Source organism: Podarcis filfolensis (genome assembly GCF_964270895.1).
Source record: "Podarcis filfolensis genome assembly, chromosome: 2".
Taxonomy (NCBI): domain Eukaryota; kingdom Metazoa; phylum Chordata; class Lepidosauria; order Squamata; family Lacertidae; genus Podarcis; species Podarcis filfolensis.
In genome coordinates this window covers 120,876,948-120,895,671 of record NC_139605.1, presented here as the reverse complement: position 1 = coordinate 120,895,671, position 18,724 = coordinate 120,876,948, and the positions used below count along the sequence as shown (strand labels likewise).

The 18,724-nt window shown below is 44.0% G+C and overlaps 1 protein-coding gene and 1 long non-coding RNA gene across 4 annotated transcripts in view; one reads left to right on the top strand and one right to left on the bottom strand.

The window, feature by feature from the left end:
* The window catches only part of GLI1 (GLI family zinc finger 1), a 108,827-nt gene that overhangs the window by 45,196 nt on the left and 44,907 nt on the right, over positions 1-18,724 (top strand). The gene's annotated exons all lie outside the window — the stretch shown is intronic.
* Positions 8,734-14,395, bottom strand: LOC310756258. The gene is made up of 3 exons (XR_014544779.1): positions 14,097-14,395; positions 11,342-11,409; positions 8,734-8,971 (listed from the first exon to the last, which is right to left on the bottom strand). It is a non-coding gene; the product is annotated as an uncharacterized lncRNA (long non-coding RNA).

Below are 18,724 nucleotides of genomic sequence, written 5' to 3'. Positions count from 1 at the left end.
AAACCTCTGTGCTAGCTGGGCAAGGTTTATACAGGACAAGCTGAAGGAGGCCTTGCAGAGGGTTGCCAACTCAGGGCCGATCCACACAACTCTTTTACAGATGGTGAAAGAAACAAGAGGCTTTTTCTACCTGCTGAGCTGCTGAACCACTCCTGTGGAATTAGCCCACTAGAACAGTGGTTTTCAAACAGTCTGCTTGAATGATGGCCAGGAGTGCCACAGGCAGCTCTGGCCTTCTGTCCCTCCTCTGCTGCCCTCTTGCATCTCTGCCTCCCAAAGTCTTGCACAGCTGTTTGTTGCAGCCGCTCTGGCTACAAGCTCCTCAGGTGAATGGTGACTCTGGGGCTTGGCCAGGGGGTGCTGGTTGCCGGGAGCTGAGTCCTCCAGCCCTTGCTGTTGGGAATAGACAGACAAGTGGGAGACCAGGCAGGCAGGCACTATGCTGGCCTGCCTTGTGCTTGCTGTGTGCAATGTCTGCCTGGGAGATGAGTGTCCAGTGCCAAAGGGGAGCTTTTCTGCCATGCAGGCCCAGTGGCACCTGCTTCTTCCCAAGGTGAGTAAGGTGCTGGCTTCACATTCATCTTTGGCCAGTCTCTGTTGGGCCACTAAGGCTGGGGATATCCTCTTCCCAGGCCCCTGGTGGGGGGCGTGAAGAAGCACCTCTTTGGGGGGCAGAGGGGCGGTTCAGAGACCAGGGATGGTGGTGGGGCTGCCTGGAGCACTCCCAGGGAGAAGGGAAAGGAGAGGAGGCTGAGGAAACACTCTACAAGGGGGGGTGTTCAAAAAGGGGTGAAGGGCTGCCAGCTCTGCAGGAAAGGGGGGACACAACTGGGCTTCTGAGGCTCAGAGCACGTTTCCCCACAGGGGAGCCGCAGAAAGAATATAGTTGGTCAAGGGAGCCATGGACACAAAAAGGTTGAAAATCTTTGCACTAGATTATCTGTTCCAGGGGTAGCCAACATGGTGTCCTGCAAGATGTTGTAGACTACAGCTCCCATAATTTCTGACCGTTGGCCACACTAGCTAGGGCTGATGGAAGCTGGACTCCAACCTTTAAAGTACACCATACCTTTAAAGCACACTGCGGCCCCCAAAGAATTCCAAGAACTGCAGTTTGCCCCTCACAGAGCTACAATTCCTGGCACCCTTTTGGAATTGTAGTCCAAAAAACCTACAGGGCACTTCATTGGCTGCTACTGATCTAGTGCAATTCCCCGCTCTAAGGCAGGTATCTGACACCTAAATCATCTCTAACAGGTGGCTGCACAACCATGGCAAATGTGTCAATGTGTGCCCACACCAGTGCCATGGTTACAGAGGGGGGCTAGCCAGTTTTTTGCCCTGGGCGAAGCCTCCAGAGGGGTGTCATTGAGGCTCCCTGCCAGTGTCTTTGTGTGTGTGGAAATGTGCATGGGGGGTGCCAAACTTGGTCTTTGACCCAGGTGAAAGAAAGTCTAGTTTTGCCCCTGGCCCACACCATGACACGTGCATTTGTTTGCTGGACCAGCTATATAAAGGTGTGTTGTGGCAAATTCAGCATCACGTGTAGCTCAGAATGGATTACAGTTACAAAATATACATAAATTAGAATAAAATCCTTCCAATTAGCAGATCACAGCAGGCAATTAAGAATCCAACATAAAACAAAGAAAGAACTGGAAAACTATCCTCTGATGCCAAAAGAGACTAAAGTTGACATCAAGTAAACCTCCTTGAGAAGGGAGTTCCAAAAACAGGGTGCCACAAGTGAAAAGGCTCTGTCCCCAGGAATCTGATGGAATACTTTTGATGGCAGAAAAACATGGAACAGAGCCTCTAAGGCTGATCTCAGTAGCTGGGCAGGGTCATGTGAGCAGATGGGCCTTTACTTCATCTTGTCCTAAAATGGCTTAATTTGAGCTAAGACTACAAATGTATTTGAGTGTGTACAGGGTTCCTTTTGCCTCGCCAGAAAGGTCAAAAGGCATGACACTTGCTACAAATAGTTGTCTATAGTATGCTGATATACACTAGCCCCATGCAGGCAAGTGGTACATAAGAGTACCAAATGTGTGAAGCGATAACCAAGCGGTGTCTATCAGAAGGGGGTTGTGTGGATACAGATGTTCATGCCTAGGCCTAATTCAGATTGATCTGATCACACATGTTTAGCCCATGCAATCTGATTAGCCCACCATAGGTACTGAATGCTTGAATGGGCTACTAAAAGCATCTAAATTGTCTGTAACCATGCAGGAAAGTGTGTGTGTGTGAGAGAGAGAGAGAGAGAATAAACAGCTATAAACAGCTCACTGGAAGTTTCATCTTAGTATTATATGGCACACACGCACACACAAGGACAAAGTTGGTGTTAGAAATTACTAAGAAGAAAACAGGATTGATAATGAAAACACAAAAATCATAATGCCATTACAGAAATCTATATATAAATCTATGCTTCAGCATAAATGTCTTTTAGTTGTGACATTTTATCTAAAATATAATATATTGGAGCTGAAGAAGGTTCAGAAAAGGGCAGCTTATCAGCGAGATTTATCATTTTCCCTAGAAGTCTTTAAAAGTTGAGAGGGTTTTTTAAAAAAAAAATCTTTTAAAAAATGAAATTATGAACACTATGGAGAAATTAACTCTCCTATCTCTCAAACCTCAAGGTCATCCAATAAAACTGATTAGCACTGAATTCCTTAAGTTATGTAGCAGCTGTGTGAAAATGTATGTGGCAGATCATTGGCTTAGATGGGGTTTGATAAATTTGGATAAATTCCCATTCAGGGAAGTTTTTAATGTTTGGTCTTGTATTGTGTTTTAATTTGTTGGAAGACACCCAGAGTGGCTGGGGGAACCGAGCCAGATGGGCGAAATAATAATAATAATAATAATAATAATAATAATAATAATAATAATATAGGGAAAGGCGTAGATTTATCAGTAGGTATCATTTGGGATGAAGAGTCAGTCTTTTTCTCATTTCTGTCAGTTTTTCATGTGTTTATGTGTGTTCTTTCCTGTTTCCACATCAATCTGATTTATTTTTAAGGATATTCGCATTATTCTCAATGTGTTTTTTCTCACAAAACACATCACTTATGTATGTGCTTTAACCTAAAAAATCCTTTTATATGCGTGTTGATCCAAGAATAGTATCACAAAATGCAGAGAAGTGAAAAAAACAAAAGGATAAACTGCTTCCCAATCTGTGTACTATTCTGTGAAGTGTGAATCTGGTTGCTTTGCTTAAAAATGCAGGCTGAACAAAATCCTCACGGATCCCTAGGTATGAGCAATAACAGCTAATAATAGAACATTCATTTTCAGAAGCATGTAGAACATCTGATTCCCAGATGCTGGGCATGGCCATGGCCATAATGTCTTCTCCCCACCCCCACCTTCTGGGGCATCTGGATGGCTGCCGCTGGAGAGACGCACTGCGGGGATAGAAGCCTTTGGTGTGATTTAGCAAGGCCCTATTTGAGGACCCTTTAATGTGCTGTGTGAGAGGCTGGGGCAGGAAGGATTACTCAAGCCTCCTCCTGGTTTTTCTTTATTTATTTAGCAACCCTTTTCTTATGCAAGCATTTTGAGTCTCAGTTTCCCATCCATATAAGTGGGGATTATATTATGCATGTATAACCCTACCCTGCCTTGCAGGATAGGCTGGGATAATGAACAGGATAAAGATCACAAGAAAAGGCACAGAGAGGTCAGTGTGAAGGGTGTGCTGGTACCTTGGAGAGGAAAGCAGAGTGTGTAAGGAAAGGATGAAACCCAATGTGTTAGAGCAGGGGTAGGCAACCTAAGGCCCGGGGGCCGGATGCGGCCCAATCGCCTTCTCAGTCTGGCCCACGGACAGTTCGGGAATCAGCATGTTTTTACATGAGTAGAATGTGTCCTTTTATTTAAAATGCATCTCTGGGTTATTTGTGGGGCATAGGAATTCGTTCATTATTTTTTTTCAAAATATAGTCTGGCCCATGGTCTGAGGGACGGTGGACCGGCCCATAGCTGAAAAAGGTTGCTGACCCCTGTGTTAGAGGTACAAGCATGTCACTTAATTATTTATTATTACATTTATACCAACCTTTCCTCCAAAGAATTCAAGGTGGCATACATTCATTTTATCTTCACAACAACCCTGTGAAGGTAGGTTAATGCTGAGGCTGGCCCTGGCCCAAAATCACACAGCGAGTGGAGATCTGAAATTTGGCCCTCACCGCGCTGATTAAATTGGCTGAGCTTTAGGGCCATCAAAGCCCTGAATATTTTGACAGTTGGTGCTAACTCTAGAGCGTTAAATAGACAGTGCTAATCCTACACTTGTGCCTCTGGATGGGTAGTAAAAACCCATGCCAACAAACCCAAAATAATGCTTCTTGCAAGCAGTGGCGAAGCTGCATGCTCCGCTACCGGGGGCGGAGAGCAGGCGGGGCTGGCGCCCCCCGGGGGCATGGTATGCTACCCGCGAGGGCATGGCTCACGTTCTGGGGGCGTGGCACGCTGCCTGTGGGGGTGTGGCGTCTGAGGTGCAGGGGGCGCGGCACGTGTCCAGGGGGCCTGCCGCGATGCGGTCTGCTCCCTCCGCACCCCCGTTCCTCCGCCAATGCTTGCAAGAGTATAACTGATGCACCCTAAGGTGAGAGTTAGCCCCACTGGGCACTAACAGGCCAGCTCAGTGCTCGATTTCTGGGAAAGAAATTCCCACTGACTTCCAACAGAAAGAGTTTCCCAGATAATTGTGCATAAAACTAACAACATGATCTTCTGTGTGTTTACTTGGAAATATGTTCAAATGAATTTAGTGAGACGCACAGAGAGAATCTTGTGCCTTCATCCAGAAGGAAGCCCCACTGAATTCAGCTGGCGTTACTCCCAAATGTGAGCAAGCATGGATTTGCGGGCTCAGGCCAACAGATCAGCTGGGGAAGAGTGGGTGCTCTGGGTGCTCCTGGGGCATGGCAGAAATTGAATTCTAAAAAAAGAGAGGTGTCGCGGCCAGCTAAAAGCCACACACTTCACTAAGAAACACCTACTCGTAACCCAAAAATATGGGGCCAGGCTGGGATTAGTGCACTCCGTGGATGCTTCTGCTACCAACTGCTCAGATTGCTTGCTTTGGCATAGTGGCTCTCTTGTTTCATATGTTCACTAAGTTTGTTTTACTGTTAGAATCTCTGACCTGAACGCCCAACTGGGTCCTGCTACTTTCCTTATGGTGCTGAAGCTGGACCTCTGTCTTCTGGATTCTGACTTGTATTATGGCCTAGACCAGGGATGGGGAATTTTCTTTTTAGTCTGAAGGCCAAATTCCTGGAGGGGAGGAGCAACATATGTAAATTTTATGTGTGTACAGCAGGCTAGGTTCTATACACGTTTAACATACCCCTCTCATACTTGCCAAAATTTCTCTGATGAAAATAGAGGTGTCCTATTCAATAATAATAATAATAATAATAATAATAATAATAATAATAATATATGTTGGAAGCTGCCCACTCCAGGCGGCTTCCAACATATATAAAAACGTGGTGAAATATGGAACATTAAAAATAACTTCCCTATACAGGGCTGCCTTCAGATGGCTCAGCTGTTGGATAACTCCATACCCACCAACTTTTCTCTGATGAAAATAGGGAAGTCCTAAGTAAAAGTGGGACATTCTGGGATCAAATCAGAAGCTGGGACAGGTTCTGTAAATCCAGGATGTCCCTGGAAAATAGGGACACTGGGAGGGTCTCCCCTCATCATCCAGGCAAGCAAGCGGTGCTGTCAGCATTCAGGGACACATTCCAGCCAGGCAAAAACACTCTTAAGAGAATGCAAAGCAGGGCCGGAGGGATGGAGGCTGGGGAGAGTCTTGGGGGCCAGGTAGAGAGGCCTTGGAGGCCACATTCAGCCTTGGGTGATGTTCCCTATATCTGCCCTAGACCTAATCTTGGAAAGACCCTCACTGATGCTGGTTAAGGAGGCTAGCTTGACAATGCCAGTGAAAAGAACATCCACATCTTTCTTTGACCTCCAAGTTAAGAGGTAGAGGGTTTTTTGTGCCCTATAGCATTTCTCCCTGTTAACATTTTCCCACAGTGTTGCAGCATGTCACATGGTGTGGGTGACCATTGGATGTTCTGCTGTGGCATCTGTGTAACTGAAGAGAGCAAGATGCATGTCATCCAATGTTTTTAAAATGAAGGGAGGTGCCCTTTTTTTACAGCAAGAGTTAAGGTGGCTCAGCTTTATAGTGGGGTACAGTGGTATGAGCAGAGTACTGATTATATTGTAATTTTCCATGAAATAGTAGAATTGTGTGAGGAATTCCACTTTCTTTTTTAAAAAAGCAAGTATCTAGCCAATGGTATATTTGAATTTGAAATTCTGTGGGCAACCTTTTCTGAAATCTCATAGACCAAAGTGGGGGCTGAGTGATATTTTCAGTGTGTGAAGATGGCCTTTCAATGCCTTGCATAGCAGCATACTCTCCTCTGTGATTAACAAAGCTAGAATAAATTATGAAAATTGCACAAATTGCATAAGAAATGTATGCAACATTTGCTTGGATTACACAATTTAGACATCTTGCAGAATTTAGCTTTTCTTGGTGCAGAATTTGCATTGGATGGATATAGAATTTTAACTTTTCTATTGTTATTATTGCTGAGTAAAAAAATTAAGTGGAGCAACACACTTCCATTGGCTTTAGCAGCTGACACTCCCAATTCAAGACTTTTCGGAAAAAAATGCGTCTATAAATGTCTCTTAGGAAATGCATTTTTACATCGAGAGAGAGAGAGTTATTTTCTCTTTTCCATTTTTGTTAAACAACTCAAAGGATTTTTAAGAATGTCAAAGTAGATACAGAAACTGGCTTCCTACCAGCTAAATAGGCAGATTTGGAGTGTACAAATCCGCTACACCAATTGGGATAAATAGTGAGAAAATGTTGTATCTGTATGGTGCTGCTGAAAGGCATAGCATGGTTATGTGCTAGTTCATGCATGTGCAAAGATGGGATTCACATATTTTGATGTGTTTGTGAATTATGTATGTTGGGTGCTGTGCTTGCAGCCTCACCTCCTCGGTTTGTTCTGGGATAAAAAAACAAAAAAACAAAACCCAGCCCTACAAAACTAATGAAATTCTGATGTACTCCAGAATGACTCTCCCGTGACCCTGCCCTTTCCTCTGGCCAGTTCTGTGGGTGGAATGGAAAAAAGGATGGAGGGGTGAACTCTCCTGACACAGAAGCTCGGGGCGGGGGGGCGGTGCTCCTTATACCTGATTAGGATTTATTGCTATTCTAATTACTGTTGTCACTTCATGGGCAGGTGGGGAATTTGATATTCTTAAAGCCCCAAATGTTAGCTTTTTTTGAACTGATCTTCCGCTACGTGCATTCAGCTTGCGCCAGATCCCACCCAGGTTCAATGTTCCGCATGAACAGCATATAGAACAGCACAAACACAGTCAGAACTCTGGTTCTTCTTCTTCTGCACTGAATGCAATTCAGTGTTCCTGTGCATTCAGGTCATAGAATCCTGAGTACGCGCAGGTCTGGGTTGCAGACTCTGTTTGAGACATTTTAACTAGTGTCTTATGAGGGGGACATTGGGGGATGAAGGTGCTTTGTTTGGGGCCCCTGTCACCCAGACCTGATGCTCAGTGCTTGCTGTTGTCCAGCTGCTGGTCACTGTGAGAAATGCCGCTAGTCTCTTTCCCAGGTCGAGTGTGTTCCTTGCAACACCCGCCCTGCTGATAGCTTATGGGGACATGTAAGCTGGTCCTGCTTTCTGTCCACACTCTCCCGTGACCCTGAGAGCTCCTGCCATCCTGAAGTGCCTTGGGAGGGGTCTCCTGCTCATCTTTCTACTCTTGCTGATGCAGCTGTGGCAACCTTGCTGTGTGGTCTTTTTACAAATAACACAGCCATTCAGCAAAAAGTAAGGCACTAGGTGCACCAAAGTGCAATGGCAGTGAAGTCAGCCTCTGTGTCCTGCCATTCTGGTGCCAGTTTCCTGCAATGTGGAATGCACAGTGAACATTCCTGGTGATATATGTTCCCACCACCCCATTCTCCGCAGTGGTGGATATATATTCTAAACTGGCAAATGTGTGGTGAATTTTTTATTTTTAGAATCAGAGGTTTGACACTCAAAGATTTTGCAGCGGTGGTCAGTTTTTGACAGTAATTATATAGTAATTGATATATAGTAATTGACAATGTATAGTAATTTTGACAATGTTTTTCCTCTCTCTCTATATATATATATCACATCATCATCGGCAAAATCCCATTCAGTTCTAGTTCAATATACGTAATGCAAATTAGCTAGGTTTAGGGTAACCAAAAATGCACTAGAGTAGCATATTAAGACAGTAAGTGTGTGTCTGTACACACACACACACACACACACACACACACAAAATCATGTGCCACGAAAAGCTGAATTCTGTGACTTGTATAAATTGTGCAAATCAAAGCCATTTCATAGATTTCCTTGACTGTGACACTAAGTGTGGAATTAAAAGGATATAGAGAGAGTAGATAGTAATTGGTTCAGAGTTCATCCATAGATCAGGAGGGTTGAGTTACGCAAGAGCAGATGATGAGATGGTAAAGGCAAAAGTATGTGATGGGGTGAGGAGAAAGAAAACATTTTCTCCTAATGGAAGGGGCAGAATCTTCACTTTTTGGGGCGTGCAGAATAATAGTTTAAATATAATGATTTTTCTGCATTATATGACTTCAGTATGTTTGGGGGTGAGGGAAGATAGTTTGTACCCTTACTTTTGAAGATGTATGTTGAAATCCCACATTGGAGCAGTGTACATGTTCTTTCCTGCATGGAGACTGTCATGGGTCCCCAAGTCCACTCAATTCTGCAATCCCAGATTCCAAAGTTTGCATTTTACGCTGTGTGACTTTTTGACATCTCTCCATCCCCCATCCCAATTTCATCTGACTGGGTGGTTTCCTGTAGTGCTTCAATATTGAAAAACTTGTCACACTTGGACAGAAGCATAAAATGAGAACATTGCAGAAGCCAGAGGTTTCAGTGAAGTCTCTGCAAAGTGAAAGAACTCCTTTCTCCAACCAGAACATAGAGTAACCAGTGACATAGACATGCCTGATATGCTCACAATTTGCATCATTTATTTGAGAGCATGCAACACACTGAGGATTTGCCTGGTGTGAGACTTTCAGTGAGCATTTTGCATGCAGAACCTCATCAGCGGGATAGTTTGTAGTCATTCAATCTTTATGTGGCATTCTCGGAATGTACCCAAAGCATCCTTTGTGCCAACTGCGTGATGCATCTTGCCATAAATGTATACACTCCCATTTGTGTGCATGCCCATCTTCCCAGGCGCTCAATATACATAGTATATAAAATCCCTGAAGTTTACATGCTCAAAGTTAAAATCTGTATGACGTGTTCTTGTACAACAGTTTAATATGCAAAAAAAACCCACCCCTGAATCTCTCTCTCTCTCAAGGAACATAACAATTCTGCACCTGTCCATCTCAGTCCTTTAACATGTATCCGAACCATTTTGGGGAAATATGTTGACATCCCGGTAATCCACTTAACCCATGACTTAGCATGCAGATTTGGTTGTATGAATCAACTCTGAGTCAAAATTAAAAACTGCTGATCAAGGCCAGAGCCTGAAGTCGAACAGCACTATTACAGCAAATTAATTTCAGTTAATTGGAGTTGCAAAACAGCGAACCAGGGACGGAGCAATGGAGAACCTCTGAAACAACAATGGGACACTAGCGCCGCCCAAGGCGTGATGGAGAACAGCAACAACTGACAAATGATAGACACTGTAATGTATTTTGAAGACAGGAAGAAACACTACGGACAGAATAATTGCCACACACAGGAAGGAGTTTGGATGCTTCATCTGTAGGTGTAGAAATAATTTAATGTGTCAATACGAATGGAAGTCATTAAAACTGTAGTTGCGATATAAGGGATTGGTATTTTAACTGGAGCTGTAATTGAAATTTATAAGATCTTGGAAAGCAGAAACAAAATAAATAAACCATTAATTCTGGCATGCAGAGGGCCACGTAAATTGTATAATTTGGCATTTCAGTGATTTGTATCATTAATTGCATTATAATTTGGCATTGTTATAATGAGGCTATTATTGGATTGTAGTAACTGAAAACTAATAAAAATTATTATTTAAAAAAAATCAGTTAATTATGAAGGTAGTGCCAGGAAAAGAAGAGGTGTAGTGAGCATCACCCCACCCAGCTTAGCTTTCATTGTTGTGATCTGAATTATCCCTGGATAATCAAGGCAATAACAGACTCTTGTGGCACCTTAAAGACTGTCATATTGTGGCATAAGCTTTCATTGGCCCGAGTCCACTTCACTGAATGCATGAAGTATACCCCCAAACTGGCAGGCATAAATACGCCTGTGGTTGGAGATGGGAAATGCAGAGGAGTGAGGTCAGAAGTGTGTGTATGCACGCAAAAATAAGAGTTCGTCCACACCAGGGGTAGGCAACCTAAGGCCCGTGGGCCGGATGCGGCTCAATCGCCTTCTCAGTCTGGCCCGCGGACGGTCCGGGAATCAGTGTGTTTTTACATGAGTAGAATGTGTCCTTTTATTTAAAATGCATCTCTGGGTTATTTGTGGGGCATAGGAATTCATTCATTCCCCCCCCCCAATATAGTCCGGCCCACCACATGGTTGGAAGGACGGTGGACCGGCCCACGGCTGGAAAAGGTTGCTGACCCCTGGTCCACACTTCCACTTGTCCCATGCCTAGAAATCATAGGTCCAAGTGGTTTTCTGCTTGTCCTGCGCTTTCTAGCTGAGGGTCTGAGTGATTTTGCCTTTGCCTCGCTTCTTTCCCTCTGAAAACCTACTCTATGGTGATAAATCAAAACAAATGGCATTTGTGGAAAACCCAATTGCCATTTTTTCTGATTCAATGCTAAATAGCAGGTTTCCCCAGGGGAAAGTGGTGGTGTGGATAATCCTCAAATCAGTGATAGTTTTGTAAAAAAAAGCCAAAATAGTTACAGTGACAGTTGACAAGGTTGTGTTGGGGATAACATGAACATCCTTACACTGATAAACTAATATAAAGTGATGCAAATTCAGTCAATCATTTTATTTGTGTTCTGCCTTTTTATAACATGTAAAAAGAAATACAGTACATAATTACAAACATAACAAAAGTAGTCAAAAAGTACATTTTGAACAATTTCCATGTCAGTCATAGGATCTAAAATGAGGATGCAAAAATTAATATCAATAACAGTGACAATCCCTCCCCCCCCCCGCCACCCCCCCCAAAAAAAAACATTACCCCAAATTCTTACCTTTCTTTTCTTGAGGCAATCAGACTGTTTCTCATGCAATGGGAAGTCAGACTTGGAGGGTAAAACAGCTGAACAGTTTGGAGACAAGAATGGTGCTAGTAACTGTGCTCAAACAGGTGTGTACAAAGGGGCAGTCACAAAGTTATTTATTTATTTAGTATATATACAGTATGAGAGCGAATTAACTTAACAGGCAGTAAAGGTTGCTGTTGGCATCTGTCTGTCTCGAGAGACCATGGAGTTCGCCTCTGGGGGTGAAGTCAAACTGCTGTGTTAGGAGCACCCAAGTCACCTTCCCAGGGCGCAGACCTGGGCAGTGTGTATGGGGGTCCTGGGCTGCCCAGACAACAAGACCCCCACCCCCCGCGATAAAGATATTCTCGCAGTATCCTGTAGCAAGAGTAAGAAGCTTCACATTTAAACTAAAAAAAATGAGTATGTTCTTTCTCCAAATGTTTCATTTCAAAAGGAAATAAAAAGTGCCCATCTCTCAAGAAATTTGTTTTCATACCTAATATCCCCTCTTGCACGGAGTTATAGATTAATCTATAAATCGTTGCCCGTGTCAAGTAATTTATTTTAAAACATGACTTTTCCTATCCACATTTCTTTCCTTCATTACTTCAATGCTCATGTTCTTGTTTTGCCTCTGGGCAAAATTTTAAATATACTGATTTGGAGATGGAGTTGTACTTTTCCCACACTTCACCATGGGTGATACATGGGTGCAGAAAATTAAGACTCCCTATTGAGCCTTTCAGCCAGATTTAAGTAAGCAGCGGAGAGACACTGCTGTAAAGTAGGCTCCTGTATCATTTGCCACGTGGTGTATGTGTATATTTGCAAACCATGAAGTTCCCCCAACCCAAGCCCATGGCTGATAGCCTCCAACTTCTGCAAGGATGTTGCCATTTTGGCTGCATGAGAATCCACATTTGGATAATGGGTTTCCTGGTAATATACAGTATAGGGTGATGGCAATTTATCTTAATTGCTACAGCAGAAGCAGATGGTGTCAAGTTCCCCTTTCCATGTCCTTATGCCTGGTGGAATCAACCCTCTCTGGGCACGCATTTGCGATTTTGTGTCTTCTCCCCCTGCCCCCCTCCCTCCCCCTGGATCAGGCAGGCTGCAAGACTTGTCAACACGGCACTTCAAACCACTTGTGGGCCATGCTGCCTGTACAGAGGGGGTTTGTGGCAGACGGGTGTGTGAGGGTAAATAGTTGAGTTTGTTCAGGAATTAGCTGGCATTTGTTGAATAGGGAAGGGAGCAGGCGAGTGGAGTGGTGAGAAGGAGGAGTGTTTGTGTGTCAAACAAGAGGACTGGGAAGGACATCCCTTGGTGTGACACAGATCTCAAGCTAAGTGTCCACTGGAATTTACCATGCTTGTGCTCAGGACTAGTGTGGGTTGGCAATGGAGCACAGAGCCTGTCCTGCAGCCGATTGCCTACCTCTCCAATTGGTCCTAAATTATGGTTTGTCTCCACCAGTCAATTTCTGCTAAGCTTGTAAAATAGCAGCTTGTGCAGACAGCACCTAGCATGGCTTGCTTCGTGCTCCACTTCCAAAACGATTGCTTAATTTAGTGCTAAAATCAATGACTTGTAAATCAGCTGCTAATTTTACCCCGGCGTCCCATAACATCTCAAAATGCTGTTTTGATTTCAATTACCTAATTCCCTTCATTCTGCTTATTGTCCTTCTCCCCCTTCTCCTCCTCTTATTTGAATCTGATTGTGGTAATGCCTGGTTATCCAGCATTTGCACAGGCATAGCCTGGTTCCCCATCCTCCAGGACTGTTTATATTCTGTGTTAAGAACTAGAACACCTGTATTCGGTGACCTGTATGACTTAGTTTAGAGGAAAAGCCAGATTAGCAAAACATCAACAAAGAATTAAACAGTAGTGACACCTTAAAAACTAACATATTTATTGAATCATAAATGTTTATGGAGTCCCTCCAGACATCCTTTTTATTGTGCATTTGTGATTCTTTGCACTCATGATGATATCGGGGTGGCTGTTTTCAATCCTGCTTTCAATAGCATTTGTGCCTGCAGAGGTTTCTGAGTATACATGCTGTTTTGTTTCCAGTCAGGGCATGTTCCATAACAACTGGCTGAAATCCTGTAGCTTTTCATATCACAAATGTGTGTTTTGGAGGGAGTGGGAGGGTTGCACTTTTGTTGCACTATAGTGCAATAGCGCCTCTCCAGATGGCAACAGTGCATTAACACTGGGGAACCATCACAAAACAACTAACAGAGCAGAATGAGGTGTGGATGGTTCAGTTTAAATCCACCGCTAAAGCTTATTATTGCAGAATGTTGCCGAATAAACCTACAAAAAAACCCCAAACCCAAACCCCCACCCCTCCACGAGTCCCGAGAGACCCATGCACATCACCTGATGCGTATAGTTGGCAGAAACACTCATATGCATTCATAAGAATTGAAAGCAGTGAGCCCAAAAGGCCATGAAATGCAGAATGTGGTCTGTGAGATTTTTGTGCAAAGTTCTGTGTACAAAATAAGCACAGTGAGCCAGGGCTATTTTTCTAGAAAAAGCGGTGCCGGAACTCACCATGAACATCTCATTCATTTTATTAGAATGGCAATGGTGCCCACCTGAGAGGTGCCGGAATGGAGTTCCAGTGAGTTCCGGCTGGGGGAAAAAACCCTGACAGTGACCATACACAGTAGCAGCAGTTCGTAATAACACAATCTCCCTGGATTTGCTGTTAATTTTACCTGTACTGGTAGAGAAGTCTTCACCATGTGCTGGTTCTGTGTCACATGGATATGTCTGCAGCTAATTAAAAAATGGTCAAACGGGGAGAGTATAAATAAGCAAGGCCGGCTCACTCATGAGGCAAGGTGAGGTGACCACCTCAGGCGGCAAGATCCTCAGGAGCCCCTGAGACCTGTGGGTATACAAATTATTATAATAATAATCTACTGCCCATCTTTCTTCCCCTCTTGTTCCTGCTGTGTGTCTTTCCCAGGCGGGGTGAAGGAGGGCGCCATTTTAGGGTTCACCTTTCCCCATATCCAGCTTTCTGCCCTTTGGCTCTTAGCTGGTCAGAAACAGCATCTCATGATTTGCAAGCTGATCTCTTGATTCCAGGGGAGAAGTGTGCCAGCTCTAGACTTTTGCACCCATTACAGAGCCCAGATCTTCAGTGCCTCCCTGAATTTGCTGTCTGAGGGAAGTTCTCTTGCTCACAATGGATGCAAAGGCATGAGTGCTGAGCTGGGCTCTTGGGCTGTGCTTGAAGCCTTCGGGACATCCTAGAGCCAAACCTGGGGAACGGAGAGCGTCTCAGCACACAGCGTAACCCAGCCCTGCCCAAGGGCAATGGCAAGAGGGAAGAGGCTTTTTCAGTTTGCAATATCATTATGGACTTAATCACCAGGGAGATAGAAATTGTTTTGTAGATGTAGAGTAGGTGTGTTGGCTGACAACTAAGGATGCTTGGGTTCCCTTAACCAGTTCAGTTTTTGCTGCAACAGGTGAACACAGCTCCCCTCTGGAAACCATTCTGCTGAGCCTTCAAACTCTGCCTTACCTTTGGGCCTCCCCCAAAGGTAACATGTGCTTAACATGTGCCATGAGAAAGTGTGATGCTCACTGCATGACCTCTTCTGGGTGTACAGGGGTTGGGTCAGCATGGAGTCCTTTTTGAGCAGCTGAAATATTTCTGCTGGCCTGCTGTTTGACAAAGAAGGAATGGGGAAGAGGGCTGAATACATCTTTCCATATAGCCATTTACCTGGATTTAATTATATTTTTAAATGCCACAAAGCATGCACAGAGCTTCAGCTGCTGGACTGCAAAGAAGAACCCATTGATTCAGCTAGGCATATCAAGGCAGAAGTTTGCTTTCAAACTTGCCAAAGCAGGAGTGGGGAACCTTTGTTCAGCCTGAGGTTCGTATTCTTTTGAGACCTCATTCCAGAATGGTGGGTGGGGCCACAGATATTATCATAAGCCATAAGCCATGCAGAAGTCAGAGGATCCGTACCCTAAAGGGATCTGATCTTTCTCTTTCTTTATGATCTGATATGTAACAACAAGTTGGGCACGTGAAGAAAGAAGATGGGTAGATGGGGGTGAAGTTTCAAAGGCGCACAGCTATATTGTCAGCACAGTAAAATAAAGGCAACCTGTTGTAACATCCTAATGCTAATTCTGTGGTTTAAATAACAAAGGGTCCTTGTAGGACCTTCAGGCTTCACAAATTTATTGTGGTGTGAAATTTCTTAGGCTGGAAGGAACCTTCATGAAGTGATTTGGAGACATTTGGTATCTAGAGCATGGGCAAAAGGCGTTTGTAAAAGCTCCATCATTTAGTGTAGCAGCACATACACTTTGGAACACTTTGGAATCAAGCAGGCACTTTCACTGTATTCTTTTCAGCACCTGCTAAAAACATTCTTGCTTAGACAAGACTAATCCAGATGCTTAGAAATTTTGGTGTGAATCTCTCTTTAGTATTTTAACTTCTTGTATGTTTTAATGTATTGAATTTTTTCCCTGATTTTAAAAATCTTTTTGTAAACCACTTTGAGGTTTTCCCCAATCAAGCAGTATATAAATTTTATGACACAAATGATTCAAATGTAAGAGCTAACAGTGGGTGGGTGTCCCACTCTGCTGTGCGCATGTCAGTTCTGAACTCAGAGCAGGTATTTTGCCACTGCAGGGGGCGGGGGGAGAGGGAGAGAGAAGCTCTCCACGCTTCAGGAAGCTATCCGCAAGCCTTGCGCGCCCGGCGGGACCTCCCGCCGGGCGCGCGAGGCTTGGGGCGGCAGCCTGTTCTGTGGGCTTCCCCCGCCCCAGCCCTGCGGCTGGGGGGGGGGAGATAATTTTTTTTTATTCATTTCCCCCCAAAAAAACGAGGTGCGTCCTATGGGCCAGTGCGCCTTATAGGGCGAAAAATACGGTATGTCCATCTGGGCTGTTTGCACTTTTCTGTAGGCATGCAGGGAAAACAAACCATGATCCCTGGCTTAGCATTATGCATGGTTGCCAACCAGATCTAGAAGTCAGATTTTCTAGATGATGTTTCAGTTGAGATTCAGGCCTGGTTTGGGTGTGGAAACAGCCTTGATTGCCATGCCTGTGTTGGATGAGGGACAGGGGAATGTGATTCTGTTGAGCCTCCTCAGTTTGTCAGCAGCTTTTGATGCCATCAGCTTTGGCATCCTCCTGAGACAACCGTCGGGGGTACTGGGGTGCTGCATTGCAGTAGTTCTGCTCCTACTTAGATAGCCATCTCCATAAGGCAGTTCTTGGGGAGCATTGCTTGGCTCGATGGGTACTTAGGCATGGGGTCCCACAGGAGTTGGTTCTGTTCCCCATGGTGTTTAACATCTGCATGAAGCCACTGAGTGGTTTAGAGTGCATTGTCATCCATACACTGAGGGCCCACAACTCTTCTCCTTTCTCATGTTCTGCAGGTAAGGCAGTGGATGCCCTGAATCCATTCTTGGTTGTGATAATGAACTAGATGAAGGCCAATAAACAGATGCTGTTAGTGGGTGGCTCCTCTGACAGGCTGAGTGGTGTGTGGCCTGCTCTAGATGGGGTCACACTGGCTCAAAAAAATTGTGGTTTGTTAAGGGTGCTGGGAATTGTAGATCTGTGAAGGAAAAACTGCATTTCCCAGGTGTGTGCACAGCCCATGTTGGACTGCATCAGTCCCAGCCAGCCTGGCCAATGGTCAGGGCTGATGGGACTTTGGGTCACCCAGTGAAAGTGATCTGCAGTTGGTTCAGGATAAACCAAAGGAAGTATATATTCATATGATGCATAATTAACTTATGAAATTTACTGCTACAAGGTGTGGTGATGGCAGCCAGCTCAGATTGGGTAAGTTTGTTGGCCGCTATTAACGATGGCAGCTAAATGGACCTTCCATGTTGAGAGGAAGTGTACCTGGCTAAGGGGGGGGGGGAAGTATGGAGAAAGCTCCTTCTTCCTGCCCACCATTCTATTTTTTTTTAAAGATTTTTATTAAGGTTTTACAAAAAGAAGAAAGTTACAGAATAAAAAGGGAAAAAAAAGAAAGGAAAAATACGAAAAGTACAAAAATACATAGAAAAAAGATACAAAGTACAGAAAAAATAAATAAAAAATAGTTAAAAACAAATCAATCTTTTCATATCTTAAATTTCATTTACTTATTTCCCCGACTTCCTCACACCTCCCTTTTTTGTATTCCCGTTCACATGGTTAATTCAGCAAATCCTTACCCTCTTTCTTTTTATCTTAATTCTATATCTCAACATATTATAACTTTATATTTTCATCCGTTATCAATCCATTTTTACATATTCTTGTTAACCTTGTTGCTAAGGCCGCTTGATTTCAATCCAACATCATTTTAACATTCATTAATTTTACAATGTTTCTGCAAATAGTCTTTAAATTTCTTCCAATCTTCTTCCACCAACTCTTCTCCCTGGTCTCGGATTCTGCCGGTCATTTCTGCCAGTCCCATATAGTCTATCACTTTCATCTGCCATTCTTCCACTGGGGGTTGATCTTGTGTCTTCCAATACTTTGCAATGAGTATTCTTGCTGCTGTTGTAGCATACATAAAGAAAGTTCTGTCCTTCTTTGGCACCAATTGGCCGACCATGCCTAGGAGAAAGGCCTCTGGTTTCTTCAGGAAGGTATATTTAAATACCTTTTTCATTTCATTATATATCATCTCCCAGAAAGCTTTAATCCTTGGGCACGTCCACCAAAGGTGAAAGAATGTACCTTCACTTCCTGCCCACCATTCTAGTCTTCCAAGAGACATTTTGCTGGCCCCTTGTTGGAGATGGCATCCTGGACTATAGAGACTCTTGGCTAATCCATCAGGAGTCTTATGTATATCATGCTATCATTAAGCGTAAGATTCTGGGAAAGGGAGTGGTTTCTTCCATTTATGACCTTTTAAAAAATAATATATTCAGCCAGTGTGTGAGAAGCCCCAACCATTAAACCTGCATGGATGGAGGTAACTGTGGGCAGTATCTTATATTGCCTTCATCAGCCTAGTGCCCTTCAGATGTTCAGGACTACAGCTCCTGCACTGCACAGGATTCGACTAGAAAAATTAGGGTTGCCATATTCTGAAGAGCAAAAAAGAGGACACATTTGCCGATTTCTATTTTTAACTATGGATTGCTATGACGACTCTAATTTTACATGAAAAAGAGGACATGTCCGGAAAAAGAGGGCATATGGCAACCCTTTTGCTCCTTTCCAACTCAACAGTTCTATGATTCCATGATCCTATCAGCCCCCAAGCAGCACATGGGACTGATGGGAGTTGCATTCCCAAACATCTGGAGGGCACCAGGTTGACAAAGGCAGCTTTAGA